This window comes from Pongo pygmaeus, chromosome 4 (genome assembly GCF_028885625.2).
Source record: "Pongo pygmaeus isolate AG05252 chromosome 4, NHGRI_mPonPyg2-v2.0_pri, whole genome shotgun sequence".
Lineage (NCBI taxonomy): Eukaryota > Metazoa > Chordata > Mammalia > Primates > Hominidae > Pongo > Pongo pygmaeus.
In genome coordinates, this window is record NC_072377.2 from 10,585,290 (window position 1) to 10,609,030 (window position 23,741).

Consider the following 23,741-nt stretch of genomic DNA (forward strand, 5'->3'; position numbering starts at 1 on the left):
AAGACTTTTGGAGAGGAGTTTTGTAAGCCCGAGCATAGATGACTATCACTGTAAATAAACTCCAACGTGAAAATCTGAATGTATAAAGCACAAATCAGGAACAGCTTTTCACTCAATCAAAAAGGCATGTGGTGTTTCAGTAATAAAAAAGCATGAAGTGTGGAGACACGCGGCAGCGTGGGTGCGATTAGACCCGCCCCTGCTGGTGAACAAGCCCTGGCCTTTGTCCCTCGAAAAGGCTTTTGTCTCAAAAAGTGGGTTTTTCTTGGGAACGACTTGGTCATAGAAGGAGAAATAGCATTCTGTGTGAATCGGTGAGGGCTGCCAGAATGAAGCACCGCAGACCCAGTGCTTACGTAGCAGAAACACTTCCTCACTGTTTTGGAAGCAGAAGTCCAAGGTGGAAGGTATTGGCGGGGCTGGTTTCTCCAGAAGCCTCTCTCTGTGGCTTGTGGATGCTGTCCTCCTCCTGGGTCCTCACATGGTCTTCCCCTGTGCCTCTCCGTGTCCTCATTTCCTCTTATTAGAACACTGGTTATATTGTTTTAGGGCCCATGCTAATGACCTCATGTTAACTTAATTACCTTTTAAAGATCCTGTCTCCAAATACAACCACAGTCTGAGTTACTGGGGGTTCGGACTTCACCTTGTGAATTTTGTTGGCGGGGACACAAGTTCCTCTACACCACATTGCTTCTCCCAGCCCCCAGAATGGTTTCAGCCTGACTTAGCAAGTGAGGGCTCTGAAGTTCAAACAGATTTTCACATAGAAACATGCACTGGCTCTACAGGTATAAAAATAAACCTAAATAGGAAAAAAAACAAAAACACAAAAAAACAAACAAACACGAACTGGCCTTGTCTAGTTGACACTGGAAACCAAAAAGTATGTGAGAGAGATTTCAATCAACTTTGAAGTTTATTTTGCCAAGGTTAAGGACGTGCCTGGAAGAACAAAACCACGGGATCACAGAGGCGGTGTGTGGTCTGTGCCTTTCTCCAAGGGTGATTTCCAGGGCTTCACTGTTGGAAGGGGAGAAGCGGGCTGGAGCGGGGAGGGGAGGGTGTGGTCATTACTGAATCTACAGGCTGCAAGGGAAAAGGAGCAGACAGGGAATCGTCAGTTACGTATCGTATGGTCTCGTGCTCAGTAAATCTGCGCTTCACCCAAGATAAGGTGAACGCAGAGCTGCTACCTGAGGAGATTTTAACCTTTTCTCTGTAGCTCTCTGCTGAGGAGCAAAAGGAAAGGCAGCTTCCTGCATGACTCAGCTTTCAGCTTCATTTGTTTTCCTTTTGGCAGAGTGAACTGGGGTCCCAAGTTTTTCTTTTCCTTTCATGACACCGTCTGAACACCTGTGTCGTCTCAGAGTAGTGACCAAAATGCCAAGGCCTCATTCGGAGGATAAGCACTCATCTGCCCAGCCAGACCCAAGGTTTTCAGAACACTCCTTAGCGTGGACTCTGGGTCTGGAGCAGAGTTGGGGTGGGCGCCCACCCAGGTCCCGTCCCCTGAGTGCTGGGCCACTGGCAGGCTCAGCATGAGACTCAGACGCACAGCCCTTAGATCACCCACACATCGGATTCTCCTGCTTAACGCTCTGTCCCTGTCCCTCCCCCAGCACAGTTGGGGGTCTTCGTCTGGTTCCTGGTCACTCTCAGCTCAGCTCCAGCCCCCAGGGGTTGTCCCCGCCTCACCACTGGGTCTCCAAGCGCCAGGACTGTCACCACTGGGGCTCCAAGTGCCCAGAGGCCGAGCTTCATCATGGGTGGAAGATGAACTAATTTTGTAATTAACAAAGCATAAAGGGGGATCACTCTCCATGCCATTTAGTGGGGGAGCTTTAAATATCTTGCTCTAACACCTGACTAATGTGCCATGCTTCTGTGAGCAAAAAGTGGGTTGTTTGTGCCTCATAAACCGGATTCCTAATCCCAGAATACTCAGGCAGAGGGCTTCCTCTCATCAAGGAAAACACGTTCCCGAGTCTCCTGTTGATTTTGACTCTTCTTGTTACAAGGCTGAATCATCTATATTCCCCTTCATAGCCTGCAGTTATTTCTTGTTAAAATAGCCATAGGTAGTTGGGCTTTCAGTCAGATTGTTGCTTGTCTTTAGGGGGTAACTCAAATGGTTTATTTAATAACTACAAGCTTTGTTGCAAATATCATTAACTGGTCAAGATGTTGAATAAAATAAACTGTTCAGATGGCTGGTATGTTTGAAGAAAGTAGCTCTGGGAGGAGAGCAGCAGAAACTCCTTTGCTGCAATGAACATGGGAGGAGGTGCCTGAGGACCCTAACGGGGTTGATAGAGGCTCCAGTACAAGAATGGGAGATTTGCTGTCACATGGAGAGGAAGCCACATCTGGATTTAGCACCTCAAGAAACAAAGACAATTTTTCCAATTGAAGTCACTTTAAAAATAAACTTTGGGCTGGGCGCAATGGCTCACGCCTGTAATCCCAGCACTTTGGGAGGCCAAGGTGGGTGGATCACGAGGTCAGGATATCGAGACCATCCTGGCTAACACGGTGAAACCCCGTCTCTACTAAAAATACAAAAAATTAGCCAGGCGTGGTGGCGGGTGCCTGTAGTTCCAGCTACTCAGGAGGCTGAGGCAGGAGAATGGCATGAACCTGGGAGGCGGAGCTTGCAATGAGCTGAGATCGCGCCACTGCACTCCAGCCTGGGCGACAGAGCAACTCTCTTTAAAAAAATAAAAATAAAATAAAATAAATAAACTCTGAAGATGATGGAGCTTTTGCTGGCAACGTGGCTCATGCCTTAATCCTAGCACTTTTGGAGGCCAAGGTGTGAGGATTGTTTGAGCCCAGGAGTTTGAGACCAGCCCTAGCATTGGAGTGAGACCTCTTCTCTACAAAAAAATAAATAAAAAAAATTAGCTGGAAGTGGTGGCATATGCCTGTGGTCCCAGCTACCTGGGAGGCTAAGGTGGGAGGATAGCTTGAGCCCAGGAAGTTGAGGCCACAGTGAGCTATGATTGCATCACTGCACTCCAGCCTGGGCAATAGAGTGAGATCCCGTCTCAAAAAAAGACAAAAAAAGTCCCTGGCATTCATATGGTGTGACTTTGAAAAATATCTGCTTTTCCTTAATTGCAGTGTGGGGAGGGGGGTGGTGGGAAGCAGAAGTGAAAAAGCTACAAGATGCAAATGAGTGGACAGTGGTTCTATCTTGTGACTTAAAGAATGCTCTGTCCCATTGAAATATATGTCTTAAGTCTTTGTCCAGGCAGCAAAGAGTGGCTTATTTGGTTTCAAGCTAACTTTATTTGTTGGCTTCTGTATTTTTCATCTCTAAAGAAAGTGGAGTATATTTCTTCTGTTGGTTTATGAAGTATAGGAAAAGAATGAAAGCAGGGATGACTCCAGAAATATGTGCTTACCCAGCATGGTGGAGTTCTGAGGTGGCTGGGCAGGGCCAATGATTGGCTTTTGAAATGATTGTGCTAAAAGTCACTCATTGAATTTACGATTAGTTGTTATTTCTTGGCAATCACTAACATACTTGTGAATTCTCATTGTGTGAGAGAATCTAACTTACAAATCGTTTTCAAATGTAGTGAGATTTTTATGTATACTAAATTTAGCAATTAATGAGGAATGAACACAGAAATTAATCATTTATTGAGTCTGATTTTGCTATTTCCATAATTTGCAGCCAATAATTTTTTCAAGTCCTAAACATTCTCAGAGGTCGATGAAACCCTTGTCGGCCTGCGGCTTTGTGCCTTAGCGTCTCAAGAATGAAATGTGTTCAGGTCCCCCGTCCCCCAAGGAAAATCCCAACTCTATTATGTTGCTTTTTACAATTGGTTTTTCCTGGTTATTGAAGGGGATCCCCATCAGGACCCCATGAAGTGGACAGAAGTAGGATTAACCCCCCTTTAGAGGGGACTGGCCTAGAACTAAGATGCCAGGGGCAGCCAAGTCCTCCTTCTGCCCAGGGTCCAGGCCCACCCACCTGGCCTCTCACTCCCGTCCCTCTCAACTCTTCCATCCAACAGCATTCCCCGTATCTGTCCCATTTTCCCGTTCTGGCTTTTGGTGAGGCCAGAAGTCCCCACAGGTGAAAGAAACTGGATAGGTGGGGCTGGGTTGATGTCCACTGTTTCCTGGAACCTTCGTGCTTTCCCCGAGGCTGGAGCAGGGGTCACACGCTTTCCTGTGCTGAGTTGGAGCCAGTTGGCCTGGGATATGGAATGGCTTTCTGGGCACATGTCCCACCTCAAACCCCAGTCCCATTCTCAAATCTCACGTAAAGTATTAGCAGGGCATGAGCAGGAGAGCCACACAGCGTCCATGAAGTGCCCTGGCCGTGGGGCCTCAGGGCTGCAAGGACATTTGGGTTGGCATAATATTTGGGCTTAGGTGAAAATGCATTTACCCAGCACCTGCTAAGGGCTGGAGCCCCTGCCATGTATGGGTTTTGCAGCTAATTAAGTTCTCATCCCAGTGGCAGGAAAGGCTGCTGTCATTACCCCTGTGTTATGGAGGCACACCTCCTTGTCCAAAGTCCTGCGGGTGGAAAGGCAGCGACTGTTACTGGGTCCTGGCAGTCTGACTCCAGAGCCTTGGAGCCCAACTCCAAAGGAAAGGTGAAGAGGAAAGTGGCTCTTGGGGAGGGGACAGTGATGAGTGGGAGAATTCGTTCCTTGATTCTCTTTTCTTTTCTTTTTTTTTTTTTTTTTTGAGATGAAGTCTCACTCCGTTGCCCAGGCTGGAGTGCAGTGGTGCGATCTTGGTTCACTGCAACCTCTGTCTCCCAGGTTCAAGAGATTCTCCTGCCTCAGCTTCCCAAGTAGCTGGTACCACAGGCACAAGCCACCACTCCTGGCTAATTTTTTGTACTTTTTTTTTAGTAGGCATGGAGTTTTACCATATTGGCCAGGCTGGTCACAAACTCCTGACCTCAAGTGATCCGCCCGCCTTGGCCTCCCAAAGTGCTGGGATGACAGGCGTGAGCCACCGTGTCTGATCCGTCCTTGATTTTCAACTGGAGAAGTGTGTAGGTGGGGCAGCCTGTTAGGAATGCTGGAATAGGGTTTTTGAGAAAGGTTTCACAGGAGACTGCTTACTAAGGTATGGAGAGGGCTGACAGGAACCCATGAAGGAGGGTGCAGACCCCTGGGCTGGCTGCGGTGGGGTTTTATGTCCCACAGCCTGAAAGTGCAGGAGAAGCTGTCACGGGGATCCGGAGAGATGGCAGGGCTGAGGAGAGGGCTCTTGGTGATAGCTGTGGCTTTGGTACAGGGGTAGCCAATCCCCACATCCCCCCAGGGAGGTGACTGGGGGATAAATACCCTCCTTCCATTTGTCTTCCATCCTGGGATCTTCCACCAGGGTCTTGTCCTGGCTGAGCACAACCAGAATCTGGAGAGAAGAAATCCTCATGATACACAGGTCAGCCATACTGGGCTCAGAGCATGGCAGAGCAAGGAGAGGCTAAAGGAATGCCCTAGACAAAGAAGTTTGAAATATCCAGCACACGGCCATTCAATGAAGACACGGTGGGGTCCAGCACGTGACCATTTGACCATTTGGGTGAAGATGCGGTGGGGGAGACTCATACCTCCACATATTCATATGCATGCTCACAGTGCATATGTTGTTTCTGGAATGATACACAGAAAAAACTGGTAGAAACCTCCCAGGAGGAGAAGTTGGGAGGAAGGCTGCCTATGTCTCATTGTATAACTTTTTTCTACTATTTGATTTTCACTTGTGCGTTTATTATGTATTAAGTCCACCCATCAACCAATCATGAACAAGAATTGGTGTCTGAGTTCTTTGGGCTTGGGGTGTAGCCAATAGGGAATGCTTGTGATCTAGGCTGGGCCCATCACAGTGCTCCCCTCCTGGCCACAGAGATTTGCCCAAAAGGGTTGGCACATGACCTGCTCTTGACGGATGAGAGCCTTCTCTGGGTTTTTCGGCTTGGCTCTGGGAGAGAGAGGCTCTTTCCTTCTTCCTCTGATTAAAAAGCTTATTAGGATATGGGTCTAGAGTTGTAGGTGCTGGTAGTCACTAACATACGTGGCACTATTATGTTGAAACATGTTAGCTACTGATAATCTCAAATTTTCATCCCCCAAATGGCAATTTCATCTAGCTCAACCCCATACATGCCAGGCCTCAAGGAGAGTGGATTATACAGGGCGTGTTCACCAGGAGGGTGGGGATTTGGGGGCCGTCTTAGAATTCAACTTGTTTTCCACACGCTAACTCATTTACTCTTCATAACCATGTTATCAAGTGGAAATTATTGTTATTAACCTCATAACCATTATAGATAGGTGAAGAGAAAGAGAGATTAATTAAGTTCCTAGTCCAACACCACACAGTGGTCCTGCTTGCCCGGCTCTCTCAGTCTGCTGTGAGCCCAGCATGGAGCCTGTCTACACTAATGGGGTGAGGAGGAGAGGAAGGCAGAGTGCCAGGGTTCCCAGGGGCTAGGATCCTGGTTCTCCTCCTCTCTAAGGCCAGCACCACCTCAGCTCAGCTCTCAATTTAGTTAGACCCAGTAGGCGAGGCCCCCGCCAGGCTTATACAATATCAGGGTGATACCTGGCCTTTGCAATTGAGGTGACCTGACTTCGAAATCAGTCATTTCCCTGGTTGTAGTCAGTTGAATAGTGAGTGACTCCCAGAAAGATATGTCCATGTCTTAACTCTGGAACTTACAAATGTGGCCTTGTTTGGAAAACGGGTCTTTGTAGATGTCATTAATTTAAGGATCACAAGATGTGAGCATCCTGGATTTAGGGCGGACCCTAAATCCAATAACTGGTGCCCTTAAAAGAGAAAGGCAGAGGGGAGTTTGAGACACCAATGCAGGGGAGAAGGCCGTGTGAAGACAGACAGAGATTGGAGGGATGCTGCCATCGCTAAGGAGCGCTTGGAGCCACCAGAAGTTGGAGGAAGCAAGGAAGGATTCCCTCCTAAAAGCTTCAGAGGGAGCAGGGTCCTGCCAACACCTTGATTTTGGACATAGGGTCCCCAGGACTGTGAGACAAGAAATTGTTGTTGTTTGAGGCTACCAAGTTTGTGGTAATGTGTTTCAACAACCCTAGGAAATGAGCACACTTATTACCTCTTTTCTTGTAAACCGAGTGCAAAGGGGGCACCAGAAATGGGACAGAGCCCTGAAGCAAGACCTGGGTTTGGTTTTCTTTTGATTCCGAAAATAACAGCCCTTTAAGGAATCAAGAGGTTGGGGAGAGGTTGAGGCTGAAGAACGTTGAAGAACAGTGAAAGAATCTTGGCTCATCTGGAGGATAAGAGAGAGTTCTAGAATGGAGAGAAGATAGACCTGCTCTAGAAAAATTTTCTGGCTGGGCACAATGGTTCGTGCCTGTAATCCCAACACTTTGGGAGGCTGAGGCAGGCGGATCTCCTGAGCTCAGGAGTTCGAGACCACCCTGGGCTACATGGCAAATCCCCGTCTCTAGTAAAATACAAAAAATTAGCTGGGCGTGGTGGCGCACCCCTGTGGTCCCAGCTACTCAGGAGGCTGAGGCACAAAAATCGCTTGAGCCCCGGAGGGGGAGGTTGCAATGAGCTGAGATTGCACCACTGCACTCCAGCTTGGGCTACAGAGTGAGACTCTGTCTCAAAAAAAAAAAGGAAAATTTTCTAATTTCCACAGGTTTTCAATGAGTTTCTACTGCAGACAGAATCCTAAGGTGGCTTTCAAGATTCCGTCCACTGGTGGACACGCCCCATTGAATCTCCTTCCTTGAGTGTGGGTAGGTCTGTGTACAGTCAGGTACACAGCGGGACAGTACACGGTGGGACAATTACCCCCTCAATTGTGGTCTGTGACGTGACTCAGCAGTAGCAGACTAGAGAGGGGTTCTCACACTGGCTTTGAAGACATAAGCTGTCACTGCGAGGGCACCAGGTGCTGAGGACATGAGGATGGCCTCTAGGATTTGACGGTGACCTTCAGCCGACTACCAGCCAAAAAACGGGACCTCAGATCTACATTGCCAGGAGCTGAATTCTGCCAATGGCCTGGATGAGTTGGAAGCGAACCTGGATCCTCTGCTGATTGCAGCCTCGGCCCATGCCCTGACGAGGTTTCTTGCCAGGTGAACAGAGGACTCAGCCAAGCTAGGCTTGGACTCTCCACCCATGGAGAAGGTCAGATGATGAATATGGATCATGTTGCTAAGTTTACGATACTTTGTTATACAACAATAGAAAAGGAATGCAGTTTCTGACCAAAGTTCCTCCCAAATTGCAACTGAATAGGAATGGGTGAGCTTGAGCCTTGATTTTGTGCTTTTTTGCTGATTTGGTGGTTTTTTATGACCAAGTATTAAAAATGGGTGTATATTTTAAAGTCATATTTTGAGACAAATCACACAGTTTAAAAAACAAGTTTAAAAGTCTCTAAAGAAAATAGAGAACAGATGAGCAAAAGTTGATCAGTGTTAAACATAAATGTGTTCCAGATGGGAATGGAAATTGCTTGCTTATTGTTGTTGGTGTGGCCAGCAGCTCCCTTCAGAAGCCTCTCAGGTGGCTTTGTAGCAGAAAACCTCCAGAGAGACATCTTTCCAGGGACGCCTTTCCCTGGTGCCATCTAGAGGGCAGACTTCTAGCAAGTTCCGCTAGCATGGCACCACAGCCACTTCTCTGCAGTTTTACAAGCCACAGTCACACCCTCTTCAACAAGACCTGGATCTCAGCTCAGGGCAAGGGGGTTTCTCTGGGTGTACCATTCCAGTCCTTGGGGTAATGGTGGTTGTTCATATCTGCTATTCATATATTCTGTAAAATTCTCTTTACTTCTTGCCAGCCAGTTCCTCGTACCCCGACCCTGTTGTCGTTACTGATTATTTATGTAAAACTTTTCATGTTCAAATCACTCTATGGTTTCTCTCCTGATTAGACCCAGACTGATGCACTGTTCCCAGCAGCAAGTGGCACTATGTGCCAAGCACCAGGTGATAATTTCAGAGAGCTGAAGTGACACAGGCCTGTCTCCAAAGAGTAAACATAATGCCCAATTCAACACTTGAGAAAAGAAGGGAGAAGTATACAATAAAATATAAAAATAAATAAAAAATAATACCCAAGTTAAGCAGACAGAGCACGGGGCTACAGGGTAAGAGACTGGGTTCCAGACCTGATTCTGCAACTAAGTATGTGATTTGGGGAGGATTGTCCCATCACTCTGTTTCCTCATCTGTAACTACAGAAGGTAATGGACTCAGAGGCTTTCTATTAGAGTAAAGCTAAGCTGCAGTAACAAAGTAACAAATCACCCAGTGGCTTAAAGCACATAGAAGTTTATTTGCTCTCAAATACCAGTCCTCAGATGAAGGGTCCTTGGTGATGGAACTGCTGTGCTCCACATGATCATTCAGGGATCCAGGTTCTGTCCATCTTGTTGCTTTGCCGTCATATGGACTTTCACCCTCATCTGCATGGGTGCAGTTCATAGGAAGGTGAAGAGCAGGGAGGAGGCCAGTGTCTTAAGGCCCAGACTTGGGAGTGGTGTCTGTTACCTCCCCTTACATGCCGGCAGGGGGTGCGCTTAGCCACGCGACCACATTGAATTGCACAGCAGATTGGGAAATGGAGTCTCTAGCTGAGCAGCCACATGCCCTTGATCACATGGAAGAAGTGAGAGCGTGTTGGGGGGCAACTTTCAATGTCCCCAACCCCTGTTCCAGCTCTGCCAGACCCCTCTATGTGTTGCGGGGCATGATTGCATGTAAACTCCAGACCATGTAGGTAAAGAAGGAAAACATCTCCGGCAAGGTGGGAAATACATGCCTCATCATTCTGCTTTTGCATTTCAGAATCAAGATCTGAAGAGCTTGCAAAAAAGTTCTTTTAGTGCTGAAAAGTAGGAAGGTGGCAGATGTGACTAACAAAACAGTCCTTGTGCATCTGCTAGGGAATACAGATTTTCTTTTTTTCTCCAATATAACAAATTAGAATCCATCTGGGATTTGAGAAGTCTGAGCTAAGGTTTCTGGATCTGTTTGCATGTGGAACAATGATGAAAAGAAGAAAATGATAAGTCAGTTTTAAAGAACTTTTCTTGTGTTTCAAGTGGAAAAAAGGCTTGAGAATTTTTTTACATTTTACTCTGGTGTAGAAGGACGGTGATATTTAAAGAGTTAGAATGAGCATTAAAACAAAGACATGAAAATAATTGAACCCATCAATTGTATTTTTATATGCTGGCAGTAAGACCTTAAAAATAATAATGTATCTAATTCTCACAAAAATATGTTAAAATGAGGACTATCATGTCCATTTTAAAGAGATGAAATGGAGGCAGATAATTTGTGTAAAGTCAAACAGTTAGTAAGTCTTGGATCTGGGAGTTGAAGTTAGATCATTTGGCTCGAGTCTATCAGAGACCTGCAACCCTTTTCTGTAATGCATCATATAGTAAATCTTTTGGGCTTTGCAGACATGCAGTCTCTGCTGCAGCTGCTCAGCTCTGCTGTGTAGCATGAGAGCAGCCATAGACAATATGAAAATGAGTGAGTGTGGCTGTGTTCCAATAAAACTTTATTAATGAACACTAAAATTAAGTTCATAGAATTCCACATCACAAAATATTTTTCTTTTTGAATTTTTTCAACTACTTACAAATGTAAAAACCATTTTTACCTTGTGGGCCATTGTTTGCTGACCCCGGGTCTATGCGGTTAACCTTGACCTTTTTCAACATGTTAAAGAGGTTAACCCACATTTACCGAGAGCCACTGCCCCGGGCACTGTGTGGGGTGCTCCATGTCCTGGTCCACGGACTTGCTACCTTCATCTAGAGGTACCTCCTGCTACCGTTATTCACACTTTATAGATGAAGAAAGCAAAGCAGTCCTACTACAGGTGGAACAAGGACACGCAGCCAGCCAGGAACTGGGCTGACATCTGCTGATGGACAGGAAGGAAGGATTTGGGTCAGCCATCAAGACTCTCTCAGGACCTGAGGAAAAGGGCGGGAAACTTAGGAGCAAGATGGCAGGAGGGCAGATGCTCCGTGAGGATGGCAGGAAGAGGACATGTATGCTTAATATTCTGGAAAATCCTCTGGGGTAAGGCCAGGCATGGTGGCTCATGCCTGTAATTCCAGCACTTTGGGAGGCCAAGGCAATTGGATCAATTGAGGTCAGGAGTTCAAGATCAGCCTGGGCAACATGGTGAAATCTCGTCTCTACTAAAAATACAAAAATTAGCTGGGCATGGTGGCGGGCACCTATAATCCCAGCTACTTGGGAGGCTGAGACAGGAGAATTGCTTGATCCCGGGAGGCGGAGGTTGCAGTGAGCCAAGATCGTGCTACTGCACTCCAGCCTTGGTGACAGAGTGAGATTCTGTCTAAAAAAAAAACTATTCAAAATCCTCCGGGATAAAACTCTTTGTTGAAGGAAGCTTTGATCAGCAGTGAGCACATTGGGCACACTCGTTGCTGCCCCTTCTCATCCCTCATTCCCTCTGCTTTGGTCAGGTGGTGCCCTCCTTCCATGGGTAGAGCCAGAGATGGTGGGTTCTGGCTGGTCGGATGGGAGTGGACAGAGACCCGGGGTCCTACCGGCTTCATGACTGTACGTGGTGGGCCCTGCACTGTGTGTCTCCTGGGATGGATCAGGTGCAACCAGAGAAACCTTGAGCCTTCTCCAGATACTTGAGTGGCAGCTGAGTTCCTGCAGCCTCTGTGAGCTCCCTTCTGAGCCTCTGGCTCCCAGTTTCCCAGTACCCCTTCTGTATTAGCTTCCTGGGGCTGCCCCGACAAAGTATCACAAACTCAGGGCCTTCCGCAACAGAGATTTATTCTCTTACAGTCCTGGAGGCTAGAAGTTTTTGGACTTCTAGCTTCCTGGACTTGATTGGCAGGGCCACACTTCCTCCTAAGGCTCTGGCTGGGGTGGGGGGTCCTTCCTGCCTCTGCCAGCTTCTGGTGACTGCTGACAATCCCTGGCATTCCTTGGCGTGTGGGTGCATTACTCCAATCCCTGCCTCCCTCTTCACATGGTCTTCTCTGTGCGTACGACTGCGCATCCTCTCCTCTCGTAAAGGGCAGCAGTCGTTGGACTTAGAGCTCACCCTACTGTGGTATGATCTCATCTTAATTACATCTGCAACAGCCCTGTTTCCAAATAGGGTCACATTCTGAGGTTCTGGCTGGACATGAATTTTGGGGTGGGGAACACTCTTCAAGCCAGTAAACCTTCCTCCCCAAATCTTGCTAGGTTTCCCATGCCTAAAAGAAGTGCTAATTGGAGAAAATAAGAACAGTTTTCTACTTATCTCAGGAGTGGGAAAAGATGGCAAAATGGCATGGCCAATTTTGGAAAGAATATGTAGGGTGTTGTAAAGATATGTGATGATTATGAGGATGATGTTTTCACCAATATTTGCAGCCTCTTGTCCACACAGAAGGATTAGGAAGATTAATGCCTTCGAAATCAGCTATATTTTAGCACTCTGTTTTTACTGTTGTCATGATTTTCCTGGTGTCCTTGTTTTTGAGGTGGCTGCTATAATTATGGTAACGTGTGTGAGTATGTTAGAAAGATGTTACAAGTGATTAAGCTACAACTTAGTCACTTTGGAGTGTGTAATAGTTCTTTCAAGTCCCCAGCATATAAGGGAAGGTGACACTGGTCTACAATGACTGTCTCCATGCTTCCATGCAGAAATTGAGACCCAGAGAATGTAAAGACTTGCCCAAGTTCTGTGAGTGAGTCAGTGCTAGAAAAACCTTGAGCCCAGCCCTCCAGATGTGATGACTATTCTCTTTCAAATATTTCTACAGGATTAGAATGGTGGCTCAGGCTTGGCTCAGACACCCCACATCTTTAGGTGAGTGGCTTTTAAATTGCCGCTTGGTCACGCCCACTTGGCAGAGCTGCAAACACGGGCTGCAGAGTTCACACCCGCACCCTCCTCTCTGGAAGTGGAACGAGAACAGGGTGGGCAGAGGTGGGGCTGCCACACCTGCTTCCCTGGAAACCTGAGGGAGAACACAGGACGCCAGGCTGGGACTCGGCTGGCAGCTGCTCTGGGGGCAGCCCCGCCGACTCTTTAGGCCCACCCTTGTTTGCCGTCTCACCCTGTGACTATTTCCTGGGCACCATGGGAGGGGAGGCCTCTTGCCTGAGCTCCTGTCCCTACTGTCTCCTCTCACTAAATGCACGGCACAGCTTTGCGGTAATAGGCTGGGACATGTCAACTCTTTTTTTTTTTTTTTGAGATGGAGTTTCACTCTTGTCCAGGCTGGAGTGCAATGGCACGATCTTGGCTCACACAACCTCTGCCTCCTGGATTCAAGCGATTTTCCTGCCTCAGCCTCCTGAGTAGCTGAGATTACAGGCATGCGCCACCATGCCTGGCTAATTTTGTATTTTTAATAGAGATGGGGTTTCTCCATGTTGGTCAGGATGGTCTTGAACCCCCAACCTGAGGTGATCCGCCTGCCTCGAAGTGCTGGGATTACAGGCATGAGCCACTGCGCCCAGCCAACATGTCAACTCTTTAGGAGAGCTTGAAGACAAAAATAACCCATGTCTGAGCATGGGAGGTGCTAAAAATAGGAACTTCTTAGCTTCCACAAGAGCAGATAAATGAATAAATAGGCTATAAACCAATGTAGTTATTTCAGCTGGGGGATTTTATTTTCTTTTGATTGTCCCCTGGAGCTACGAAATACACAAATATAGATTGACGGATTTTTTTCATTAATTCGAAAAGCATTTAATGGCTGTCATCTATGTGCCAGGCAATTGATGTGCAGCCAGACTTCCAGGAGGCTGGAGGGGGATCCAGAAGAACCTCCTGGGGAAGGATTGTCAGGAGGGGACTGGAGACCAGGGCCATCCTGAAAACCCCATTTCTGTTCCAGGAAATTCCTAGGATCCCCTGGGAGGCACAGCCTGGAGAATCCTATTTTTGGTTGCTGAATGGATGCACACATTGGAATTGAGACTGCGTGTGCTTGGGGTGGGTCAGTGAGGGGGAGGCAGTGGGGTCCAGGTGGGAGCCGTATGGAAGCCCTCCCCTCCCCATCCTCCAGGCATGCCAGTGAGTGTAGCCTTATGTTGAGTGTGTCCTCCAGTGTGAGTGGCTCCTCCTAGTGTGGTCCAAGGACCTGCAGCATCGGCATCCCCTGGGAGAGCCTTGGAAATGCAGAATCTTGGGATCCAGCTCAGACCCAGAGTCAGAATCAGATTCCCAGGTGATTCGTGTGCGCATTGAAGTCTGAGAGGATCTGCTTGAGAACTCCACAGCTGGGGCTGACAAATCCCCCTCTGACCTCAAACTTACCTCCTCCTTCTAAAAAAGCCAGAGAACCCTGCTCCCCGCCCACCCACAGCTCTTTCCAGTGGATCCAACTTCCTCTCACATCCAGTTTGAGCAGGGGGAGACAGAAAGGGCCTCTTCTCTGCTTCCAGATCGTCTGTTTCTTCCGTCAAACACCACAGTTCCTATGAAACCCACAGCAGTAGCAGACCTGGGTCTTGTCAAGAGCTATGAAGGGTCTGAGATTTTACCTACTCCTAGGCTAAAAGTTAGCCTGCCAGTTTGACAAATGCTGCCTAATGACACGAGACTCCCGGGGCAGAGACAAAGGACTTTGTTACTCACAGCACAGCAAGCAGCATAAGTTTTGCTTTAAAATGTGGTGTATTAATGCAATATTTGAGTTATAGTAAGGCCAACAGATTAGGAAATGATTGTCATTGAAAGGACAGTTTGTTACCCCCAGTTCCCAGGAGGAGGGGCCACCCTGAGCTATGCAGGGCTACGTGCATTGTCAGCAGGCTCAGGAGACAGCAGACATGTGGGCAAAAGCCTTGTTTGTGTCCCTAGTTGTCTGGTACTTGCTCCCAGGGTGATTAGGCAGGTGGATAGTGGCCTGAAGTGTGAAAACCCAATAGAGGAAGTGTCTGGGGCATGGGCTTGCAATTGGTTGGTTTGCATTTGAAAAGCATGTTTGCAGGAGGCTGGTTTACTATCTCTGGGGATTGGCTAGTACTGGGTGGGGCAGTCCCTCCAGGGTCAGCAAGGTCCCAGATATCAAAGCATCAGAATACAGAGAATGGAAGACATGGTTAATACAAGCTTAATGTTTGCACTGGTTCCTTATGTCCCCAAAACCCATGGAGGTGACTTGAGGGCCCAGGTGGATGCTGCCGCGCAGTGAGTTTGCATCACCGAGGGAAAACCCTGAGCTCAGAGGATGCAGATGCTTTATAATGGGCAGTAAGCAAACACACCTAACCTTTGCCCCAGAGGGAGACATTATCTTTATAATATTAGGTAATAACCAAACCTGCTCTCTGCTCTGTAGGGAGACACCACCTCTTTCCTTCTCCAAGGCTGTTTGCTGCATCTGAAAAGACAATCTGGAACAAGAGGACAGTCAGGCCAGCCACGGTGGTTCATTCCTATAATCCCAGCACTTTGGGAGGCCAAGGCAGGTGAATCACTTGAGGTCAGGAGTTCGAGACCAGCCTAGCCAACATGGGGAAACCCTGTCTCTATTAAAAATACAAAAATCAGCCAGGTGTGGTGGGTGCACCTGTAATCCCAGCTACTCGGGAGGCTGAGGCAGAAGAATCGCTTGAACCTGGGAGGTGGAGATTGCAGTGAGCCGAGATCATGCCACTGCACTCCAGCCTGGTGACAGAGCAAGACTCTGTCAAAACAAACAAAAACAAAAAACAAAACAAAAAACAAAAAAAACCCAAAACCAAACAAAACAAAAATGGTTAAAATTCTACACTTTCTTATCATAGTTTACTGCAATTAAAAGTCAAAACAAAACAAAACAAAAACCTTAAAAGATAAACCTTTTCGAACGCTGCTGTTATTTCCTGCATCATAAACAGCTCCTCTTAGGAAGGCCTTTCTGGTAGGTTAAAGACCTGCTCCAGAAAACACAAAGTGGATCAGAAAAACAAAAAGTGGATGTCACTCATGGACATTTTGATAACACTAATGTCATGTACATTTCTTTCCCATAAATTCTGAGGAATTTTTAAGTGGCATGTGGGGCTCTGAAAGGTTAGGAGAGATCAGGTTTTAGGGGAGTGGGGAACTCTGATGTAATTGTCTAAGGGCCCAACAAACTTGGGTGCCAGGGCCCTGGCGTGAGGGCAGAGAAGGGGCTCTTGGAAGTGGGGTCCTGGCGGTAAGGGGAGAAACGGATACGGTAGTGAGTAGAATAGTTTCCCCTCAAGTTTCAGGTCATCTCGGAATCTGTGAATGTGACCTTACTCGAAAGTTCTGTTTTTGCAGTTGTAATCAGTGAAGAATCATGAGATAAAATCATCCTGGATTTAAGGTGGGCCCTGAATCCAATGACTCTTGTCCTTATACGAAAAGAAGGATGACAACACTGAGTCACTCTGAAAGCTCAGCGTGGTGGAACTTAGCAGCATGATCCAGCTGTGAGGAAGCAGCTTCCAGGTGTGCTGCCAGCTGCTGACCTAGGGGGTTCACCAAGAGGGCCCCTCCCTGCCCAGTGCCCTGACTCTGGGGTCCAGGGCTGCACACTTGGATGACAGAAGGACATGCCCAAGCTTACCTGGCTGCTCAGAGAATACAACCAGACAGTCAGCACTGACTACTCACACGCTCTTGTTTATTAAGAGACTCTGACCCGTGGGAATGGAGTCATCAGAGCCAAAAGCACGTGTGCAAAAGAAAATGAGCGTTTTCACCTTTTAAGCGAAGATTGTTTGGGGGCTGAGAGGATGCTGGAGCCTGCGCTAACTCCCTGGGCCAGCGCAGCTGCCGCGTGTCCTCTGCGGGGGTCTCCAGGCTGGTGCTCCCAGCGAGATAAACCAGGGATTACGTCTAGAGGGTCAGAGCATCTGCACCTGTCTAGACAGAGGCTCTAAACTGGGGCAGTGGGGTGAGGTTGGAAAGAAGCAGATGGGATAGATACACGGAGTTGGAGGGAGCCTTCTTCTATTTAGGGGCATCTCAGCAGATCTCAGCTGCCAAACAGCCAGCCCCAGGCATTTCCCTGTTGCAGAGGTGGGTGCCTGTGCTATCCAATGATTCCCTCGGCTCACAGACAGGGATGGGGTGAAGAAATAGCAGGAGAAGATGAGAAGGAAAGGGTGAGTGAAACAGAGGAGGTGGGGGAGGAAAGAAAATGTAAATGACACACAAAATGCTCTGAGATGCTTACTGGATACCAGACACTGTCCTGAATGTTTCGCGGGCACTGAGTCCTCCTGACAAGCCCATGAGGGAGGGCTTTTATTTCCTCCATTTTCCAGAGGTGGAGGCTGAGGCAGGGAGGTGGGTTATGGCCTTTCTGAGAGCATTCGCAAACATTCACCGAAACACAGTATGTTCACCAACAGGGAGTTCAAAAGCCACACTGAGAGTCTGGGTTGTCCATCAATAAAAGGCGTTGGGCATGTTCTATGATCCGAAATCCACTAGGACCCTGGGCTACCAGGCCCAATGTCTCTCTGGAGTGCCTACAGCCTAGCCAGGGGAAAGAGAGATGCTAACTATAACAATGGGATGGGATAATGTTGTTGTCCAGATGCAGACACTCAAGTGTTGGGAGGAAACAAAAGCACTGGAAATTGTTTGAGCCCAGGTGTTCGAGACCAGCTTCGGCAACATTAGTGAGACCCCCCGCTCTCTACAAAAATTAAAAACTTAGCTGAGCGTGGTGGTGCATGCCTGTAGTCCCAGCTACTTGGGAGGCCGAGGTGAGCAGACCGCTTGAGCCCAGGAGTTTAAGACCAGCCTGGGCAACATGGCGAAACCTTGTCTCTACAAAAAATACAAAAAATTAGCCAGGCATGCTAATTCATGCCTGTAGTCCTAGTGACTCGGGAGGCTGAGGTGGGAGGATCGCCTGAGCCTAGGAGATCAAGGCTGCAGTGAACCGTGATTGCACCACTGCACTCCAGCCTGGACGACAGAGTGGGACCCTGTCTCAAAAAAGAACCACCACCAAAGAACTGGAAGAGTCCTGCAGGCACTTGGGATTGCTCAGCAGGCACCTGGGAGAGCTTCACAGGGGTCTGGAATAGTCCAGCAGGTGCATGAAAGAACTCCAGCTATATCTGTACCTTGGAAGAGTCAAGTGCAGGAGCTAAATTTCCATGGGAAGAGGTGAGGGACATGGAGTTAGATTGGAAAGGTCTCTGAATGGCAATAAGGAGGATGATATCCTGTAACCCAACATGGCTGCTATCCGAAGATTTCCAAAGTTGAAATGTGTTAGGACTTTTTCCGTTGCAAAAGATAGAAATCAAATTCAAACAACTAGACTGAAAAGGGAATGTGTTAGGACTCTGGAGAGCTCTATGGACCGTAGTGACTGCAGGGACATCAGGAAGTATAACGTGGCTCACAAATGGAGCCGAGACGCCCTGTGGCTCCCACTTTGATCTAGGTTTCTCTGTGCCTGGTGTCATTCCTGCCCTGCAGGTGGGCATTCTCCATTTGGCAGGGAACCTCTGTGTGGCAGAAAAATTCTACAGGGCAGGGTACCAGGAGGCAGGCACTTCCATACGGCAGGCTGTCATGAGCCAGGCACCTCCAGGCAGCAGTACTTCTCTGACATCATTGCGGGTTAGAGATCCCTGAAAAACAGATGGACAATTTCTCAGCCTTGATTTTAAAAGCCCCAAAGAAGGAAGGATTCTGACTGGTCTAGTTTTAGTCACGTGTCAACAGCAGACCAATCAACTGTGGCCAGGGGCACAGATGCTTTACAGAGGCAGGCCTGTGTCATGTGACCACCGCGTGACCTGCGTCATGTGATGGGTGGGGGGAGAGGGTGGGCATGCTGTGATTGGCAGCCTCCTTCCCGTGGGAGGAGACCTTTTATAAAGGGAAGGGAAGAGCGCCATGTGGATAAACAGATGTTCACCGCAGGAATGGCCCGAATCAGATGGGTTTTAGAGATTACTGGGAAGGCAGCCCCAAGGAGGGTGGGTCTGAAGCTCCGTGATCAGCCGCAGAAATATTTCTCAACTTTGCTCAACACAAGCGCACTTACCCCACCCCTAGATAAGAAAAACAAGCCAAGCCTTTTTAGAATGTTATCTGAAATTCAAAATAGATTAAGTCTCAGGAAGATAAATAAACCAAATGAGCACTGCTTGGCTTCCAAACCACACGCCCATCCCCTGGGGAGGCAGGCAGCCCACACTTCTGCCAGGAGAGAAAAGACCAGCTCTTGAATGGAATGAACAGTTGCATTGGTGGGAGGGGAACAGGCACTGGAGTTGATTCTACACGTGCTTCTCGCTGTCATGGGCCCAGGACTGCCGGGCATCTGGTAAACATGCAGATTCTGATGCAGAAGGGCCAAGGCTGGGCCTGAAGGTCTGCTTTTCCAACAAGCTGCCAGGTGGGGCGGGGGGGGGGGGGTTGCTGCTGGCCCTGGCACCCCACTTTGAGTAGTGAAGACTTACGGCCTAGAATCTGCAGATTTGAATGAGATATTGGCGAAGAGCTGCGAGCTAGCCCTCAAGGAAGCCACTCAGGTGGCCAGCGGTGGTGGTTCCATCTCAGATGGAGCTGGGCATGACTGGGCCAGGCAGATGTGTGGGCCTTGGCCGAGCCTGGGCCGGCCCCTACTCTGGGCTGCTCACACCCATCCCTGGTCACACGGAAAACTTGTGTCAGAGCCAGCGGGGAAAGGAGTGAACTTGCTCTCACTTCATACTTGGATCAGAGCCCGAGGACCTCAGTGGCGGCCCCCTTGGGGTACCTGTGGGGGCTGAAAGAGACAGAGCAGGCTTCCTCCAGGCCCCCTGGGCAGCTTTACCCGGCAACAAGGACGGGTGTCCTAAGCCAACCCCTCTGTGTAGGTAGAATAATGGCCTCCAAACATATCAGGTTTTAATCCCTGGAACCTGTCATTGTTACTTTACGCGGCAAACATTTTGCAGGTGTGATTAAATTAAGGCGCTTGAGATGAGGGGATTATTCTGGTGGAGAGGGACGCAGGGGGACATTTCACACAGAAGAGGGGAAGCGATGTCACCATGGAGGCAGAGGTTGCAGGGGTGCTGCCCTGAGCCGTGGAAGCTGGAAGAGGAAGGAACAGATTCTTCCCAGAGCCTCCGATGGGAGGGCGGCCGTCCAGCACCTTGATGTCACTGCCTCTGGCCTCTAGGACTGTGTGGAATAGACTTCTGCTGTGTTCAGCCTCCCTGTGTGTGGCAGTTTGTTCCCGCAGCCACGGGAAGTACATGCACCACCCCGCCGCCGGGTGCTGGGGAGAGGTGGAGGTCTGGGGGGACGTCCCGGGGGGCTCCGCTTCTCTGCTGTCTCTTCAGAGGAGGGCTTCTCTGAAGAGAGGGGCTGTTGGGAAGGGGCTTTGGGGTGTCTGCATCTGTTGAAATGGGGGCTCCGCGTGGGGCAGCAGAGCCCCAAGGTCGGGAGGGTGTTCAAGGCTGAGCGCAGCAGCTGCAGAGGAAAGAAAGCAGGAGGCTGAGCCTGCGCCTCCCGGAGGGAGGGCCAAGGAGGAGCAGGGAGGTCTGTGCCCAAGGATCGGCCAAGCCGCAGCAGGCTGTCCCCACTCACGCCTCTCTAACCACCCTCATGCCCTGGCCCACGACCTGACCTCCTCCATGGCCGCGGCCCAGCCCACTGCTGCCCCAGTGATTCCCTCATAGTCAGCTGCGGGCAGGGCTAGGGGCCTCCCTCCCCTCCAGGGTCTTCCCTGGGACACCAGCCTGCTCCTTGCAGAGTGAATGAAAGGCCTTGTTAACTCAGGCCTTCTGCATCCTACCGCCAGGAGCCTGCTCAGTGCGCACTTGACAGAGACGAGGGGAAGGGAAAAAAGCACAATAGCCCGGGCGAGATGGCTCATGCCTGTAATCCCAGCACTTTGGGAGGCTGAGGCGGGCAGATCCCTTGAGGTTGGGAGTTCGAGACCAGCCTGGCCAACATGGTGAAACCCCGTCTCTACTAAAAATACAAAAATTAGCTGGGCGTGGTGGTGGGCACCTGTAATCCCAGCTACTCAGGAGGCTGAGGAGAAGAATCACTTGAACCAGGGAGGTGGAGGTTGCAGTGAGCTGAGATGGTGCCACTGCACTCCAGCCTGGGCAACAAGAACAAGACTCTATCTAAAACAAAAAAAAAAACAAAACAAACAAACAAACAAAAAAAACCCAAAAAAACCACAACAAAAAAGCACAATAATTATATTTCAAGATCTTCTGGGATACAACAGATTAGATTTCCAAGAAAGGGTTTGTTTGAATGAATCATTGTGCAGATAAAAATAGTTCTTCAGGGTGGGGTGTGGTGGCTCAAGCCTGTAATCTCAGCACTTTGGGAGGGCAACGTGGGTGGATCACCAGAGGTCAGGAGTTCAAGACCAGCCTGGCCAACATGGTGAAACCCCGTCTCTACTAAAAATACAAAAATTAGCTGGGTGTGGTGGCGGGCACTTGTAGTCCCAGCTACTTGGGAGGCTGAGGCAAGATAATCACTTGAACCCGGGAAGCAGAGGTTACAGTTAGCCCAGATCACACCATTGCACTCCAGCCTGGGCAGCAGAGTGAGACTCTGTCTCAAAAAAAAAAAAAAAAACAGAAAACAAAACAAAACAAAACAAAAACCCTCAGGTGGAGTGAATGAGCCTAATTAATATTCCAGAAACAATTTTGACAAAGGTGGCATTACAGATTGAATTTTGTGTCTCCCCAGAAAAATACGTTGAGTCCCAACCCCCAGTATCTCAGGCAGTGGCCTTATTTGGAAACAGGGTGTTGCAGATGTAAATAGTTAAGATGAGGTCCTACCAGACGACAGTGGGCCCCTGATCCATGATGACTGCTGTCCTTACACGAAGACAGCCAGGTGATGATGGAGACACAGAAAGAATGCCGCATAACAGCAACAGAAACAGAGATTAGGGGGATGCAGCTGGAAGCCCAGGGATGATGAGGATTGCCAGCAACTCACAGAGGCGAGGATGAGGCAAGGAGGAATTTGCCCTACAGGTTTCAGAGGGGACAAGCCCTATGCACACCTTGATCTTGAACTTCTGGTCTCTAGAACTGTGAGACAGTAAGTTTCCATTGTTTAAGCCCCGATCTGTCATACTTTGTTAGTGCAACCCAAGCAAACTGACAGGGGCGATGTCTGCCCCTTCTTTGCTCTACCCTCTGCCACCTGCCATGGCAGCCCCCCATGGCCCCTTCTCAGGTGGTGACCCCCTTCTCCTTGGTGGCACCCTCAATAATCCCCTGTCCTGTGTCTGAAAATGGGCAATCACCTTTATTAAAGAAATGAGGCTTTTCTCGCTCCCCAGCCATCTTAGTGGCTGCTCTTGGTTGGGGTCCGTCCTGCATCTAAGGCAGGAATTTGGTGGCTGCAAAGAAGAAGAAAAAGTTCCTGGAGTCGATCAACTGTAGGCTCCAACTCGTTATGAAAAGTGGAAAGTATGAGCTGGGGTACAAGCAGACTCTGAAGATGATCAGACAAGGCAAAGCAAAATTGATCATTCTCACTAACAACCACCCAGCTATGGAATGTTGGCCAAAACTGGTGTCCATCACTATGGTGGCAATAATATTGAACTGGGCACAGCATGTGGAAAATACTACAGAGTGTGCACACTGGCTATCATTGATCCAGGTGATTCTGACATCATTAGAAGCATGCCAGGACAGATTGGTGAAAAGTGAACCACGCAAAATTTTCCTTTAATAAAATTTGCCTGAGCTTGTTAAGAAAAAGAAAGAAAGAGAGACAGAGAGAGAGAAAGAAAGAAGAAAGAAAGAGAAAGAAAGAAAAAGAAAGGAAGGAAGGAAAGAAAGAAAAACGAGGGAGGGAGGGGAAGGAAGGAAGGAAAGAGGTGAGAGTTGGATGCAGGGAATGCGACCCTCAGGGACCCGCTTCGAACAGCCCATCAGACCCACTTTTGCCCTTCAAAGGAGGTTGAGAAGCTCCACGCTGTTGTCCATACAGCTATTCCTGCTCAAGCTGCAGCTGGGACTTTTATAAGAAACTGCCTTTTAGAGCCAGGTGACATCCCACATGAAGAAACCAGGGTCGGTGCAGTGGCCCATGCCTGTAATCCCAGCACTTTGGGAGGCTGAGGTGGGAGGATCACTTGAATCTAGGAGTTTGAGATCAGCCTGGGAGGCATAGTGAGACCTCGTCTCTACAAAAAATAAATAATAGAAAAATTAGCTGGGCATGGTGGCACATGCGTATAGTCCCAGTTACTTGGGAAACTGAGATGGGAGGATGGCTTGAGCCTGGGACGTGGAGGCTGCAGTGAGCCGTGATCATGCCACTGCACTCCAGCCTGGGTGACAGAGCGAGACCACCGTCTCAAAATAAATAAAACCAGGAGTGCCACTTATTGTCACATTTGGATTTGTTTCTAACATCGTGCTGAGTTTGATCACCCACCTCAATCACCTGATGTGACTTGAAACCACTTTTGGCTATTTCCAAAAATCAGCTCCGCACTGGGAGGGGTTAGGGCTGCCCTTTAAGGAAACATTAAAAGCTCAGTATCTTCCTTTGGTGGCTCCCTCAGGGGCGCTAGCTTCTGACTCATCAGCATCATTTTAGCTCTCTGTGGGTTCAGAAATAGAGGAAACAGCACTTCCTTTTGGTGAATGCCTTTGTATTATTATTATTTTTTTTTCACCATGATACTGAAACTAGCTCATCCTGGGAGAGTCAAAGGAAGCTCATATGTTTTCCCTGAGCTGGGCTAAATT

The 23,741-nt window shown here is 48.6% G+C and overlaps 1 pseudogene; it reads left to right on the forward strand.

The window, feature by feature from the left end:
- Window positions 1–18,218: 18,218 nt before the first annotated feature.
- LOC129036132 (large ribosomal subunit protein eL30-like) lies at window positions 18,219–22,691 on the forward strand (annotated as a pseudogene).
- Window positions 22,692–23,741: the final 1,050 nt, after the last annotated feature.